This window comes from Cupressus sempervirens, chromosome 8, assembly GCF_028749045.1.
Source record: "Cupressus sempervirens isolate cs-2001-9-10 chromosome 8, ASM2874904v1, whole genome shotgun sequence".
Taxonomy (NCBI): Eukaryota; Viridiplantae; Streptophyta; class Pinopsida; order Cupressales; family Cupressaceae; genus Cupressus; species Cupressus sempervirens.
The window spans coordinates 210,810,890-210,827,061 of record NC_143125.1 but is presented as its reverse complement, the minus strand read 5'-3'; positions in this window follow the sequence as shown (position 1 = coordinate 210,827,061).

The window sequence follows — 16,172 nt, the reverse complement described above, 5'->3', positions numbered from 1 at the left end:
TCAGAAATATGGACATATACCCTAGAATTGCATAAGAACACATTTCAGAGGGAATTATAGCAGGTGGCTAAGCCAAACCACATGTTTCAGTTGCCTGAAAATTGGTCATATCAGTAGAAACTATCCTACAAGGTCGAAGGCACCAAAGATTGAAGTAATCAAGGGCAATGAAAAGATTTATGAGGAACACATTAGAATAGACATGAAGAAGACATGGCAGAAAAAGAATGAATCAAGTACATCTAATGAAAGGGTCACTTCACCCACAAGGTCAAGTGATCATTTCTCATCCAATTAATCTCAAGATGAGTCTATGGGGTTGATACATATAAGGAAGTATCATACATCAGCCCTAAATCATGAAGAAGCAATGCAAAGTATAAATCTGCATGAAACAAGATGCCAAGACAAAATTTTAAACAATGATGCCGAACTGTCTTTGGATTCTGAGTAAAATTCTAGTGGATGTCGAGTTCCTAATAGAGATTGAGTTGATGACTGCTGCCGAGTTGAGTAACTCCTATGGAAGCCAAGTAAAATGGAAATATAGTGCAAGCCTAGTAATGTTAAAATCCTTCATAAGCCAAGTTTGCAATTGAGAATTTAATGCGATGGAAATAGGGTAAATTATCACAATTTCAATCATTTTTCCTGATTGTGATCAGGAAGCAAAGAAGATAAAGAGCATAGAGCGACTTCACAGCAAAGAATCTAGTGTTCTAAATAGATTTTGACCTTTTTAAACAACGATTAAGCATAAATCTCATCGATCAAAGGTATTTCGTTCAAGTGTTGAGCTACGTAGAGTTTGAAAGCTTGTTTACATTTTTAAAACCCTAGCTTAGTAAAAAATGGCATCTGGGTCTAGAACCACTAAGGGGAAGGAAAGTCATAAAATACAACTAGTCAGTAATGAATTCAAACAACCAGAATTCAAGCCCATTCCAGAAGTTGCCTACAAAAATGACCCTACCAGTGCATTATCCATTATTCCATCCAAAGTAGTTATGGCGCGGGATGTAAGGAAGTGTTACAAATGTAAAATTGGTGCCATAGGTGATCTTGAAATTTTCCAAGCCTACGAAAAACTGTGTGAAAATAAGATTTTGAAGGATGAACATAAGATAGTCATGAGAAAGGGTTTGACCAATGCCCTAGTTTATCCTCTACTATTCAAAATTGAATGGATACACATTATTCTAAGCAAAATACACAATGGATGTTTTTGGTTGGAAATAGGTCTAGTCAAGATTACTAAAGGGATAGTTCATAGGGTTATGGGTTTCCCAACCTTAGATCGAACTAAGACCCTATGTAGTGATTCCAAAGAAATCATTGAAAGAAATATAGGGGCAAAATGGAATAAGAGAGGTATGACAATTGATACCATCACTGATCCTCTCCTAAATTTTGCTGTGAGAATAATATCCCACAAATTCTATCAATCTAGTTGATTGAAAAGTGTGCCATGCATAGCTATTGATGTAGCATTCAGACTGGTAAAGAAAGATCATTCATATGACTTGTCAAAACTTATGTTGCAACATATAAATGAAAACCTAGGAGCTATAAGGAGATCAAAAGGTGCGCAATGCAAATTTGGTTCAGTCCTTATGTGTATATTCTTTTATGTTATGAAAGACTTTCCTTCTAAAGAAAAGGTGAATTGGGACCCTTAAAAAAGTACAATAACACAAATAAATGAGTTCATTGATAAGATGGGTGATAACTTTGAAGCCCAAATGACAAGCTATTTTGAGGATTTTAAGAAATCCATGAAGCAGAGGGTAAGAATACCAGTTTCCTTAGTGGAAAATTACAACAATGACATATGTTTCCTAGTTAGATGTGGATGAAGCATCTACAACTATCACTGCTTTGCTTGCAAAAGAAATAGACAAGTCTGCCAAATCTTTTGGCACATATGATATGGTCAAATCTAAGATTGAAACAGAATTAAAGATTGCCTCTGTAATTAAGAAGAAAGATGAAATGGTGAAGAAAATAAAGAAGAAATTTGGAAAAGGAATTGAGGTAGCAGAAGAAGAAGATGAAGGAGAAGATGAAGAAGATAATGATAATGAGGATGAACAAGAGCAAGGCCCAAAGGAATTAACTCAAGGCCTAGGTGAAGACAAGGAGGAAGGTGCTAAGGAAGAAGAAGCCAAGGAAGCACCAATCCAGGCCAAGCCAAAGAAGAGAAAGGAAAAATATCAGCCTCCAGCTTAGCCAACATCAAAGAAAACTGCCACGCCACCCCAAAAGCCAACAACTAGAGCTGCAACAAGAGCCTCTTCTCAAAAAGCTAAAGAGGAAGTTACAAAGAAGAAACCAATCAAGAAGAAACAGGAAGAGCCAAGGAAAAGAAGAAAATATGTAGCTCAACCTGATATTGATTGAGAAGATCAATCTGAAAAGGTAAGCCATTTTTTAGTTGATATATTATGCAAAAAGATTGAAAATGGAGACTTAAGCAACATAAATAAAGTTGATTTCAATAAGTTCACTAAAGAAGAATAAGATAAAATAGAAGAATCAGTTTATGAAATGATGGAAAAGTTCAAGTACACTCCTCTTGAACTAGATGGACAATTGCCAGATGAACTATCTAAAATTGTAGAAGACATATGGCATTTTTGTTTGAGAATAGAGAAGGAGATGAGAGAATCAACCCTAGTAAGCATACTGCCTGATTTGACTAAGGAGCAAATAGAGAGAGCAGTCAAAAGGCATAATACTAGGTTTACACCTAAGTATAGGGCATTCTTCATTCTCCAAAACAAAATGGAAGATATTGTACAAAGAACAACAAAATCATGGAAGAACTTGTACAAAAAGATTGAAGATTTTCTTGAAGAAGAATACAAGGAAGAAGCTTCTACTCCACTAGAAGAAAGAAGAAAAAGGAGAGAAGAGAAGAAAGAAGTAGAGCAAGGTAGACAAGAAAAGAAGGAAGACGAAAAGAAACAAGAATAAGAAAAGAAAGAAACAGAGGAGGAGACACTAAAGCAAAATGAAATGGCAACAGCTGAGCAAGAGCAGCAACAAGATCAAAGTGTGCAAGACACACAATTGCCATCTTCTAGCCCTCCTCATGTATCCATCACACTTGCAAAAACTATAACTGTACAAGATGTTCCTAAGACTTCTGCTCAGAACATCAATCCATTGACTGCAGAGGATCTCAAAAGAATCCTTGACCAATCAACACAACAAGCAAGATTATGTGCAAATCCAGTATTGGTCAGTATGGATGAACTGCAAAAACTAGTAGAAAACATAGTTAGAGATAAGGTGAATCCACAAGAACCACCTTCTATCATCTCTATATCTACTAATGGTCAACTTCAAATACCAACAATTGTTTCATCAGGCATAGTTGACACTACAATTCAGAAGCCAAGTGAAGCAAGAGAAAAAGTAACAAAACAAATAGGACAAACTATTACATCTGATCCTACATCACAAACTCAAGGTGTAGTTCCTAAAATTACAATAATTGATCAAGGTAGACAACAAGAGGATAAAATAGAGGAAACCCCTAAAGAGCAGGAGGCAATACAAACATTGATAAATTTTCCTACATCAGGGACTCCTTCACAAAAGCCATTAAAAATATCCACACCAGGATCTAGTTCTAAAAAAGTTGCAAGGGTACTTCACTATGGAGACCTTGAATTAGATGAGGAGATAGTCATACCAAGTTATCACTCAAAAACAATAAACATTGATCAAATCAATGAGGTGCAGGAAGCCTTAAATAGAAGAAAGAGGCAAGAGATACTCAAGAAGAAGTATAAACAAAAGCAAACAATGCATGAAATTAAAGACATATTTATGGATGCCTTCAGTTTTTAGTCACCAGATGAGTCAAAGCATATCATGGAGCAATTATCAGATATTGTTGACCAAGTGACAAATGCAGACCAAGAGACAAATGTAAAATTGATGGAATGGTCTGAAAGGAAATTTCAAGGGAAAGTTAATGAGAAAATATCTAGTGAAATTGCACTTTCACAAGTTGAATTGGCAAAGGTCATAGACAAAGTGAAAAAGGTACTTGAGAATATATTCTCATTGTACAAAAAGTTGTGTGACTTTTCATACTTCACACAAGAGACCAGCCAAAAGATAATGAGCCTAGAGAGAAATTTGAATATTTCTAGCATGCAACGACCAAAGGATCCAACTCAAAATGAGAAGAATTTTTCTCAAATGCTTCATACTCAGAAGGAAATAGCTGTATTAATAGCAGAAGAGGCCACCATCAAGAAAAAACTATTACAACTCCAATCCTCCATTACCCCACATTTGGAAGTCCTCCATAAAGAACAAGTTTGTGCTAAAACTGTTCTCAAGAAAGACCCTAATTTCTCTACTTCAGAAGGACTTATTCATCTTGTTGCAGAGACTGCCATCTAGCACAACTCATTAGAGATTTCTTTGCATAATTGGGATGCAGCTCTCAGGATGATTATGGAGGTAAACAACACATTTTTGGTGAAATATGGTCTTAATCCTTAAAACCCTTTGACATAAGTGTCAAAAAGTGGGAGAAAAGATAAAAAGGGGAAGACAAGTTAACAGGGGGAGACAAAAACAAGGGGAGCATGATATAAAAATAATGGCACAATCAACTCAGGGGGAGTTACAATAATTTTGAGGTATATATATTGTAAATTACAAATTTTTGACTAAGGTTTTACAACCTCTGTATATATCGAGCAGACTAGTAAATGTACTCATAAGGTTAGTTAAGTGTTTTTGACACTCATGTCAAAGGGGGAGATTGTTAGTCTCAGAATGGTTTTGACATTTCAGTGCCAACACAACCATTTTCTACATTGAAGTTGAGCACACTATGTATGCTAAGCCACAACATGAGCTGAGTCAAGAAAGCCTTTAGGTGCCGATTAGCCTTTAGATGCCAAGTGAAGATCAGGTGCCGAGTAAAGAACAAGTGCTGAGCGACTTTAGGTGCCAAGCATGATACAAGTGCCGAGTGATATTTGAGTGTTGAGTCACAGACAATGCCGAGCAATACAGAAATGCAACAGGAGCCGAGTAAACTAGTTTGTTATAAGTGTCAAGCGTCTGAAGTTAGTAAGTGCCAAGCAACACAAAATGCACATATCAGTTTCTAACTTTACAAATTTTGATGTAAACCATTTTCATGGCCGACATATGATGAATATCGAAGGATTAAATGATAAGATCAAAGCTTTTGTATTTCCTATACTATCTACATGCAACCAATAAGAAAAATGAAGAAGGCATGCAACCAATAAGAAAAGTGCAAGGAATGAGTGGGCAACAGAGATTTAATATGGATTGTAGATCCATACCTAACCCTAAGTCTTTGAATTTCTTTATAAGGAAGATGAAATCTCATTAAATAGAAAAGTGAATGGACGAGGGTGTGCAAGGAAAACTATTTTTAGAGTGAAGAGTATCAGATCATAGAGGATCAAGAGAAAGTAGATCAAGTGTTTGTATTCAACAATCGAAGGATTTTAAGCTATCAGGTTTATTATACCTAATACTCTCTAGCAATTATATTAGAAAAGAAACCCTATAGTGATAGGTTAGCTTAACAGTTATTTTGCAGATCCTTTGAATAGGTGATTAAATCCTTAAACAGGGTAACACTTCATGTAAAGTGTTTGAAATCCTTTAACCAGGTCACTATTGATACAGTGTAAAGCCTTTAATAGGGCAGACCATCAGAAGTGGTTAAACATTATTGCTGCAGTAATTTTTTTGGGTATCACCCCCACCCCAGTTTTACCTTATTCTTGGAGGGTTTCTGGGTTACCAAAATCTCAAGTGTTATATGGTGATGCTTATGTGTTTCTCATAATTGTTTGATATGTTTATATGCATGCAATCTACATTTAGTTAAAAAAATTTAATGGTCAAAGTACAGTATTTCTGATTCACCACCCCCACACCCCTCCCCCTCTCAGAAACATTATTCCTATTTGAATATTCCAACATGATTAAGTCCACTCCAATGGAAACTACAATGGATGTATGCAAATTTCGAAATCTAGATGGATTCCATTTATGTTAAGGTTGATGTGTAAAAAAATCTTGTAAATAGAATCCTTGAACTATTATATTAGATTTTAATGTGTAGGAATAAAATAAGACAAACATTGGGTCTAACTTCACACAAGATTATGTCATTTAGTAATATATACACATGTATTGATCTATTCTCTAAAAAATAAATAGAAAACATATAAAATAAAATAAAAATTTACAAAACTTTACTATTGCAATAATTTTCCACAAAAGAAATAAAATAATTTATATTATAAAAATGTCAACATTGTGTAATTTATACACATAAAGCTAAATTACATGCACATCTCCTTTATATTGACAACTCCAAGTGTGAAATAAATAATGCAAAAATATTTAATACATTATACTACCTACTACAAAATGCAATACATAAATATTATTTCTATCTAGTTGACTAGCAAAAATATCAACAATATATACAGAAACCTAGGAAATAGATGTAGATGAGTCTTCATTATTCGTTGAGCTTGCCATATTTATGCCTCTAGTATTGTCGATAAAATGTGAGTTGTCTATTGGTAATTGAGGAGTATTAGAGCTACCAAGAAAGGAATCTCCAATTGTATTTAGTCTACCTACTATCTTAGTCATATTAGGTCACTCTTGAGGTGACTCCCTTGTCCAAAACAACCCAATTTGTATAAATTATTGCATGAAAGATCTTTGTGAAAGTCATTGGTATCATACTTGATAAATTATTGCATGAAAAATCTATGTTCTTCATATTTGGCAGATCTGCTAGTGATGCATGATGAAATATTTAATGTTGCAAGTCAGTTTCCCCTAGAGCCAAATGCCTACCTACTACCTTGATCGCATTAGAAATATTAATGCTCGGTAGGTGAGTTTTTAAAATTTGGAAAAGAGGGGGAAAATATTGTTGGCAAGAGACAAAAGGAATGAATTAGTCTCATTCTATTAGTTGAAGAAGAAGAAGATCAAAAAGGTTTAGAAGAGTAGAGCGAAGAAGGAAGTTTATTAGTAGATCAAGCCAGAGCTCAGAAGACATAAGGAAGTTTGTTCTTGTGTCTATAGTTGCATGTGATTCCTCTTGTCATTTTGTAAGTTTGTTATTTATTAGATTTTTCATGTGAAGCAATGATTGCTCTAGGCATTGTTGTATGCAACCATTAGAGCTACAAGTTTAAAGTTTTAGGTTTTATTAGTTTAAAGTTTTTAGGGTTTTCTAGTTGAAGTTTAATGCTCCTAGATCTTGTAATAGTTTTATCATATTTGAATAGAAATGAATCAAGCAAGCAGGCATACTAAAATCTATTGTTCCTCTTCTATTCTTCATTACATAATATTTTGCATTTGATAAGTTCATATTTGAAAACTTCATACTTTGGCTCTCTGGTTTTAATGGTGGAATTATCTAGGTTCAAAGTTTAGTTTATAGTCCACTCGATTTGGTCTTTTACCAAGTCCTTTTCATTTACTTTCATGGAGTTCTCTCTATAGTTATCACAGAGCTCATTTGACATCCTCTTCTACTGAGCACCACTTTGTAGTGGCTACCAAGCTCACTTGGCATATGCTTGAGCCGAATTGCCCTTGTTTTCCAAGTTCACTCAGCTTCCTCTTGTGTTGAGCTTACTCAGCACCTTCATGTGTGAAGCAAAATTTTTTTAGGTTTTTGATTTTATTTTTTCACATGGTATCAAAGGTTTGAATCCATAGTGAGTTAGGACATTTTTTTCAAGATATTTGACATGGCAGGAGATACAAAAAAGATATGGCAGCAACCACCGTCCTTCAATGGACAAAATTATGATACATGGGCAAAGAAAATGAAAACCATAATGGTTACTAATGACTTGTGGGAGTTTGTGATTAATGGGTTCAATGATGTGACAGACCCAACTCAGTATGCTACCCTTACCAATAATCAAAAGACTTAGCTGAAAGAGTCAAGGAGAAAGGATGCTCAGGCATTAAGTCTAAATGAGGCAGCAATGATAAAGACAATTTTTCCCAAGATTGCAACGGGAAATTATGCAAAGGAAGCATGGGACATCCTTGAGATGAACTTCAAGGGAACTGATAAGGTCATAGTAGTGAAGCTACAAATGATTAGAAGAGAGTTTGAAAACCTTTAGATGAGGGACAATGAATATGTTGCAGAGTTCAGCTCATGAATCTCCACTTTGATAAACCAGCTCAAATCAAATGAAGAAGACTATGATGAGTAGAGGATTGTAGAAAAGATATTGAGGAGTTTACCTTAGAAATATGGAAGTCTTGTCATGACCATAGAGGAAGAAAAGGACCTCACTACATTGACCATGGATGAGTTAATGGGAACTCTTCAAACCCATGAGCACCAGATGAATAGATCAGCAACTACTTCCCAAGAGAAATCTTTTAAGGCTTAAGAGAATTCAAGAGGTAGAGGGAGAGGTAGAAATGGATTTGGTAGAGGCTCAAGAAGTAGAGGTCATGGAAGGAATGGTGAAAGGAATGCTTGTGCAGAAAGCTCAGGAAGAGAAAGCAACCAAGAGGGAGCAAGGACCTCTCAAAACAACTCTAGAGGAGGTAAGAAGAATTACAACCCCAATAAGAGTAATGTTGAGTACTTCTACTATCATAAGTATGGGCATTATGAAATTGAATGTTGGAAGAAACAAGGTGATTAGTCAAAGCAAAATGCTAATGTGGCCGATGTGAACATGGGAAATGCAAAGAATCCCATAGCCTTCATCATGTGTAACATTGATGAAGAAGGAAGCCCTGAGGTATGGTACCTAGATAGTGGTTGTAGCAACAACATAAGTGGTAATGAAAGTTTATTTTCTTTTATTGATAAGACTTTTAAATCTAAAATTAAAATGAGAAATAATAGAACTATTCTCATAGTGGGAAAAGGATCTATTATGGTTTGCACCAAGTAAGGTGAGAAGGAGATATAGAATGTGTATTTTTCAACTTGATGAGTTTTGGATGACTCATTCAAAATGGATACAAAGTGCTAATGGAAAATGAAAAGTGTGTCATTCATGAGAAGTATGGGAGTAATAGATTACTTTCAGTAGTCCAAATGACAAAGAACCAGATGTTCTCATTGAGGATAGAGACATTTTTCTCTTCTCAAGTCAATATTGCACCTCCCAAGCATGCATATACAATAGTACATCAGCAATTAGCTCTTATGAGAATGATTGAAGACCCCTCAAAACTTTGGCATCTCAGATATGGACAATTTGGCTTTGCTGGTTTAAGTTTGTTGTCCAAGAAAAGAATGGTAGATGGTTTGCCAAGTATTGCAGATTCATACGACAAGTGTAAGGCTTGCATATTGGGTAAGAAACATAGGCTTCCCTTTAATTTTGGAAATTTTAGAAGGGCTAGAGCACTATTAGAATTGGTGCATTCTGATTTGGTAGGCCCTATGCAAACTACTTCTATTGGGGGGAGTACTTATTTTATGACATTCATAGATGATTTCAGTCATAGGACATGGGTGTATTTTTTGAAGAATAGATCTGAGGCATTTAATAAATTTGTTGAATTTAAAGCCCTGGCTAAAAAAGAATGTGGACACTATGTTAAGGTCCTTAGATTAGACAGAGGAGCGGAGTATACCTCCAATATGTTTGTGATTTTTTTCAGGAAGAATGACATGACGAAAGAGCTAACAACTAGCTCTACTCTGCAGCAAAATGGAGTGGCTAAGAGGAAGAATAGGACCATTATTGAAATGGCAAGAAGCATGATGAAAGAAAAAGGACTTCCAACTAAATATTGGGGAGAGGCTATAGCAATAGCAATATACTTGATTAATAGGTGTCCTACAAAGTCAGTTCATGAAAAGATACCTCTTAAGGCTTGGTCTAAGGGCAGATGGATAGTTGAGCACTTGAGAGTGTTCAGATGTGTAGCATATGCACATGTGCCTAAAGAAAAAAGGCAAAAGCTAGATGACAAAGGTGTGAAGTGTATCTTCATAGGTTATGGCTCAGAATCGAAGGGTTATAGATTATATGATCCAATTAACAAGAAGATCATCATTTCAAGAGATATGGAGTTTGTTGAAAATTAGTAAAGGGATGGCTCAGTATATGAATCCTTAAGCACTTCAAGTAAAGTGCCTATTATTGAAGAGGAAGAAGATGACATTGGTGATTAGCAAGAAGATGGAGTAGCAAATATAGATTGTAGACAAGGGAAAAAATGGAAGCAACCCTTAACTATTAGAATGTTCAAATGGGAAGAGTACTTTTGAGGGTGGGTGGGGGGTTCAGTTAGAAGTAACCAATTTTTGTCCTTTTCTAACCTTAATTGCATATAACTAAAATTAACATGCATGCAAGTTATACATGGAAACACTCATAAAATGAAAGCATGCATCAACACATAACACAAGAGATTTTGGTGACCCAGAAACCCTCTAGGAATAAGAAGGTAAAACTGGGGTGAGGATGACAGCCACAAAAATTACTGTAGCAATGATTTCAACCACTTCTGATGGTTTTCCATGTTAGAGGCTTGCCCTATTAAAGACTTTACACTGTGTCAATAGTGACCTACTGAAAGGATTGACAAACACTTTACATGAAGTGTCACTATGTTAAAGGATTTACATAAGGTTGTTAAACCCACCCAATACATAGGATTTTCTTGACCATCTCCAAAGGATCACCTACCTAGATGTTAAGCTAACATATCATCATAGGATTTCAACCTCTAATACAATTGTGAGAGAGTATTAGAATATTTGACCTGATTCAATGCAATCTCAAATTGCTAAGTTCAAGCACCTGATTTTCTCTTTCTTTTCTAATATCTACTAGATTTGATCTCTAAATATGTCCTCTATTCTATTCTAATCAACTAGATATATAAATGTTGTCCCTTCCACTAAGTCTTTTCTTTTCACACTAAAATTTGACTATAATCTCCCCCTATGCTACTTTTCTTCCATACATGCAATGGTGCATTCATTCTCCTTATAAAGAATGTGAAGAATTAGGGTTAGGTATGGATCTACGATCCAAATTGAATCTCAAATTCTTGCTTATACTTTGCATTTTTCTTATTGGTTGCATGCCTTCACCATTTTTCTGATTGGTTGCATGCAAACTGCATAGGGAATGTAAATGATTTGAGGTTGTCATTTTTCTCCTTCAACATTTGTGTAAGTCAGCTCCAAAAATGGTTTACATCTTAGTTTGTGCAAATAAAAACTCTTATGTTAATCATGCATTGCTCGGCACATGAAGTATTACTAATGCTTGGCACATACTATTTCTGGATTGCTCGACATTAACTACATTTCTTGATTTTCTCGGCACCTGTTGTATACTGTATCACTTGGCATATGTTGTTCTGAGTTGCTTGACATCTGAATGATTCTATTACTTGGCACATGAAGAATTCTTGTATTTCTTGGCACATACTATACTGTAATCTGCTTGGCACTAATTGTGACTCGGCACCTATTGAAATTCTTGCTTGGCATCTATTGTGTACTCGGCATGTATAATAAAAATGGTTAAGTGTGTTGACACTCATTTGTCAAAACTATTTATTTGACCAATAATCTCCCCCTTTGACATGAGTGTCAAAATCCCTTAACTAAGCATTGACGATCCTAACCTTATAACTCCCTCTGAGTTGATTATGCCTTTGAAATTTGAAATTTTGTGCCATTGTGCCTGATCCTTTCTGTCCTTTGACCTGTTTCAACATTCTAAGCATATATGTTATTTTTGATATGTGTGATGTGCTTGTATTCCATGTGATTACCAAAATTTTACATCTCTCCTTCACTCCTTTATTCCTTGTCTCCCTTTTTTTGGTTATTTACAATCATTCCACTTTATTCTCAAAATAAATGAAAGAATGATCAAAATTTGTCAAAATTTAGTAATTTCTCATAGTATTTACATATCTCCTCCTTTGTTTATTACTCCTCCTATAATATATATCTCCCACTCTTTTGACACTGATGTCAAAGGGTTCTATGTAGTAATACCACGTTTGGCTAAGAATGAGCTGTTGAATTCTAGGAGTATCTTCAAAGCTACATCCTTGTTGTTTAATGCAATATCTAATGACTTGTGTTGGATTGCAAGCTCTGCTACTAAGTCCACAAGTCCTTCATGTGTAGAAATATTGGGATCTTTCTTCAAGATTGACTTTGCATGTAGTTTCTCCTTGTGGAGTACTTCTAGGTGAGGGGTGATGGAGGATTGAATTATTATTAACTTAGCTTTTATATTAGCCTCCTCTACTAATAATATGGCTAGTTCCCTTTGAGTGTGAAATGTCTAAGAAAAATGTTTCTCACTTTGAGCTAGATTGATTAGAAGTTGCATACTAGAGATCTTTAGATTTCTCTCTAAGCTCAATATCTTCTAACTGATCTATTGTGTGAAATTGGAAAAAACACACAATTTATTGTAAAGGGGGAATATATTTCCAACCACAATTTTAACTCTATCTATTTTCTTAGCAAGGTCAACTAGTCCCAAAATGATATCATTTGATATCTTCTTATTGACCTTACCTTGGAACTTCTTCTCTGACCATTCCATTAGTTTGTCATTTGTATCATGGTCCACATTTGTTACCTAATCAACTATATCTGATAGTTGTTCTATAATTGGTCTTGATTCATCTGAAGACTATAGGCTGAAAGCATCCATGAATATGTCCTTGATTTCATTCAATTCTTGCCTATATTTGTACTCCTTTCTAAGTGCCTCTTATCTCCTTCTTCTATCCAATGCACTCTAAATTTCATTCATCTTTTTCTCAGTGAGAGTACTAGATTCATAATAGGGTATCTTTATTTCTTCATCAAGCTCAAGAATTCCATAATGAATTGTCCTGGCTACCCTAGTGGAGCTCGAGTCTGGTGTTCTAATTTGTAGTGCTAACATTTTAATGCTCGACTACTGAAGATTTTTTGTAGGAGTACCTATTTTTGGTAGTTCAACCAAAGTTTGTATTGTAGATTCCTCCTTGTCTCTTGTTTCTTCTTTCTCTTCAATTTGTTTCTCTTCTTCTATCATTCCAGTTAGGGGTGTACCCATTAACTATACTAATTTTTCTTTTTCATCCCTTATTGTTGCACTCAGCTCCTAAAGTGCAACTGTGACTTCTTTTGGTGGAGATGGTGGTGGAAGAAGTAGAATTCTAGTAGACTATGTGGTCATAGGTGGTTCTTGTGTTTGCACCTTGACTTCCTTTAATTCCACTACTACCTTCTAGAGGTCATCAACACTGGCCAATATTGGGCTTGACCATAGCCTAGCTGCTTGTTTTGATTGGTCAAGGATCTTTGCTAGATCCTTTGCAGTTAATGGATTGATGTTTTGACCAGAAGTTTCAATGACATCCTTTATCTTGATTATCTTTGCAGGTGTGATGATAGAATGGGGAGGGCTAGGAGGTGGTAGTTGTGTGTCTTGTACACTCTGTTCTTGGTGCTCACCTATCCCCTTTTCCTCTTCTTTACTCATTTCCTCCTTCTCTTCTTCATCCTTCTTTTCTTCCTCCACTTTCTTCTCTTCTACTTTCTTGTCCTCTACCTTCTTTCTTCTTGCTTCTTTTATTTCCTTTGTTTTGGCACTAGCTTCTATCTTGTATTCTTCATCAAATACATCATCAATTTTCTTGTAAATAATTTTCTATACTTTTGTGGTTTTGCTCACAACCTCTTCTATTTTATTTTGTAAAATACTAAATGCCCTATATTTGGGAGTAAATCTAATATTGTCCCTTTTGACTGCATTAGTTATTTGACTTTTAGTCAAATCAGGCAACATCCTTGCTAAGGTAGACTCCCTTATTTCTTTCTTAGTTTGCAGAAAAAAATGCCATTTTCCCTCTACAATCTTATATAATTCCTTTGAGAATGAACTATCTAGTTCAAGAGGTGTATATTTATATTCTGCCATCATATTATAGACAAATTTCTCTATTTTATTTTTCTCATCCTTTGTGAGCTTATTAAAATCAACATTCTTCAAATCATTTAAGTCTTCATTCCTAATCTTAGCACATAATTTATCAATAGAAGACTTTGGTGGATGACTTACAACTTTAAATTTACTATGGTCTTCTGATTCTATCCTTTCTTCATCTAAATCAAGTTGAGCCACGAATTTTCTCCTTTTATTTGGCTCTTCCTCATTCTTCTCAGTGGATTTCTTTTTCTTTGCTACTTCTTCTTTTGCCTTTTGTGTTGTAGCTCTTGTAGTAGCTCTAGTCGTAGGTTTCTATGGTGTAGGCTTTTCCATTTTATTTGGCTTGGGCTGAGGATTAGCTGGTGCTTTTTCCTTTCTCTTGGTAGCCTTGGTTTGGATGGATGTTTCCTTAGCTTCTTCTTCCTCTGCACCTTCCTCTTCATCCTCTTCTAAGCCTTGAGTTAATTATTGAGACTCTTTTTTAGGCTCATCTCCTTCATTGTCATCTTCTTCTTTATCATCACTTATTTCTTCTGCTTCTTTTTTAGTACATGTCTCTCCAATGTTTGCCCCAAATTTCTTTTTAATTTTCTTGATCAATTTATCTTTCTTCTTTACTGCTGTGGCTATTTTGAGGTCTATTACCACCCTTGATCTAACAACATCATGTGTTCCAAAGTGCTTTGCAATTTTATCAATTTTCTCTACAAGGAATGTTGTAATAGTTGTTGAAGCCTAATCCACATCAAGTTCATAGCCCAGAGGTCTAAACCATCTGACTCTAGGGGTGACTACTTGCATGTAGGTATAGTTAATATCCACTAGAAAAAAAAATTCTTTTATTTTTTGCTCTACTAATGAGACTGGAATTCTCATTCTCTATTTCATGGATTGTTTGAAATCCTCAAAATAACTAGTCATTCGGGGATCAAAGTTTGCACCCATTTGATCAATGAATCCATTTATTTGTTCAACAATAGTCTTGTTTGGATCCCATCTTACCTTGCCTATTGAGGGGAATTCTTTCATAATGTAGAAGAACATGCAAATCAATATTGTACCAAATTTGCATTGAGCCCCTTTTGATTTCCTTATGGCTCCCAAGATCTCATTGATTTGCTACATCATCAATTCTACAAGATCATAAGTTTGATCCCTTTTCACTAGCTTGTAGGCAACATTTATAGCTATTCAGGGTACACTGTTTAACCTACTAGATTGATAAAATTTGTGAGATATGATCCTGATAGAAAAATCTAGTAGGGGGTCTTTGATGGTGTCAATTTTCATACCCCTGTTGCTCCACTTGGCACCAATGTTTTTCTCAATTGCCTCCCTCTTATCACTCCTCAGAGTTTTGGGCCAATCTAGGGTTGGGATAGTAGTAACCCTATGTATAATTTTCTTTGTGAACTTTATTGGCCTAGTTTCTATCCAAAAAGCTCCATCATGGATTCTACTCAACACAATGTGTATCCATTCTGTTTTAAAAACAATAGGAAAAACTAGGGTTTTGGTTAGACCCTTCTTCTCAATTATGGAGAATTCATCCTTAAGTATCCCATTTTCACAGAGTTTATCATATGCATTGAAAATATCCAAATCTCCTATATCTCTTATCTTACAGTTGTAGTATTTTCGTACATCCTAAGCCATAACTACTTTATTAGGAATCATGGATAGGGCACTAGCGGGATCATTTTTGTAAACAACTTTAGGGATGGGTCTAAACACTGGTTGTCTAACCTCATTACTAACTAGTTGAATTTCTAATCCTTCTTCTTCCTTTGTAGATTTAGAACTAGATGCCATCTTTAACCAAACTAGGGTTTACTATTCAAACAAGATTTTTCAAACTATGTAACTCGACACTTGAATAAAATACCTGATGAATCAATGAAATGGAGTTTGGTTGTTGTTGAATTGCTATAAATTGCCTTTTGATCACTGAGAAATTGCTTAATCACTTTTCCCATCTTTGCTCTTTGTTTGAATGATCAAAGTGAATGTTTTTCACTTTTATGAGGCTTAAAACCTAGCATTTTTAGCTTTCATGCTTACAGCTATCACTTAGCTTCCAAAGGATTTTCCAACTCAACATCAACTCTATTTCATTCACTTAGTAGCTACTATCTCATTCCTCTTGGCATCTACTGATCTTGTTAATTG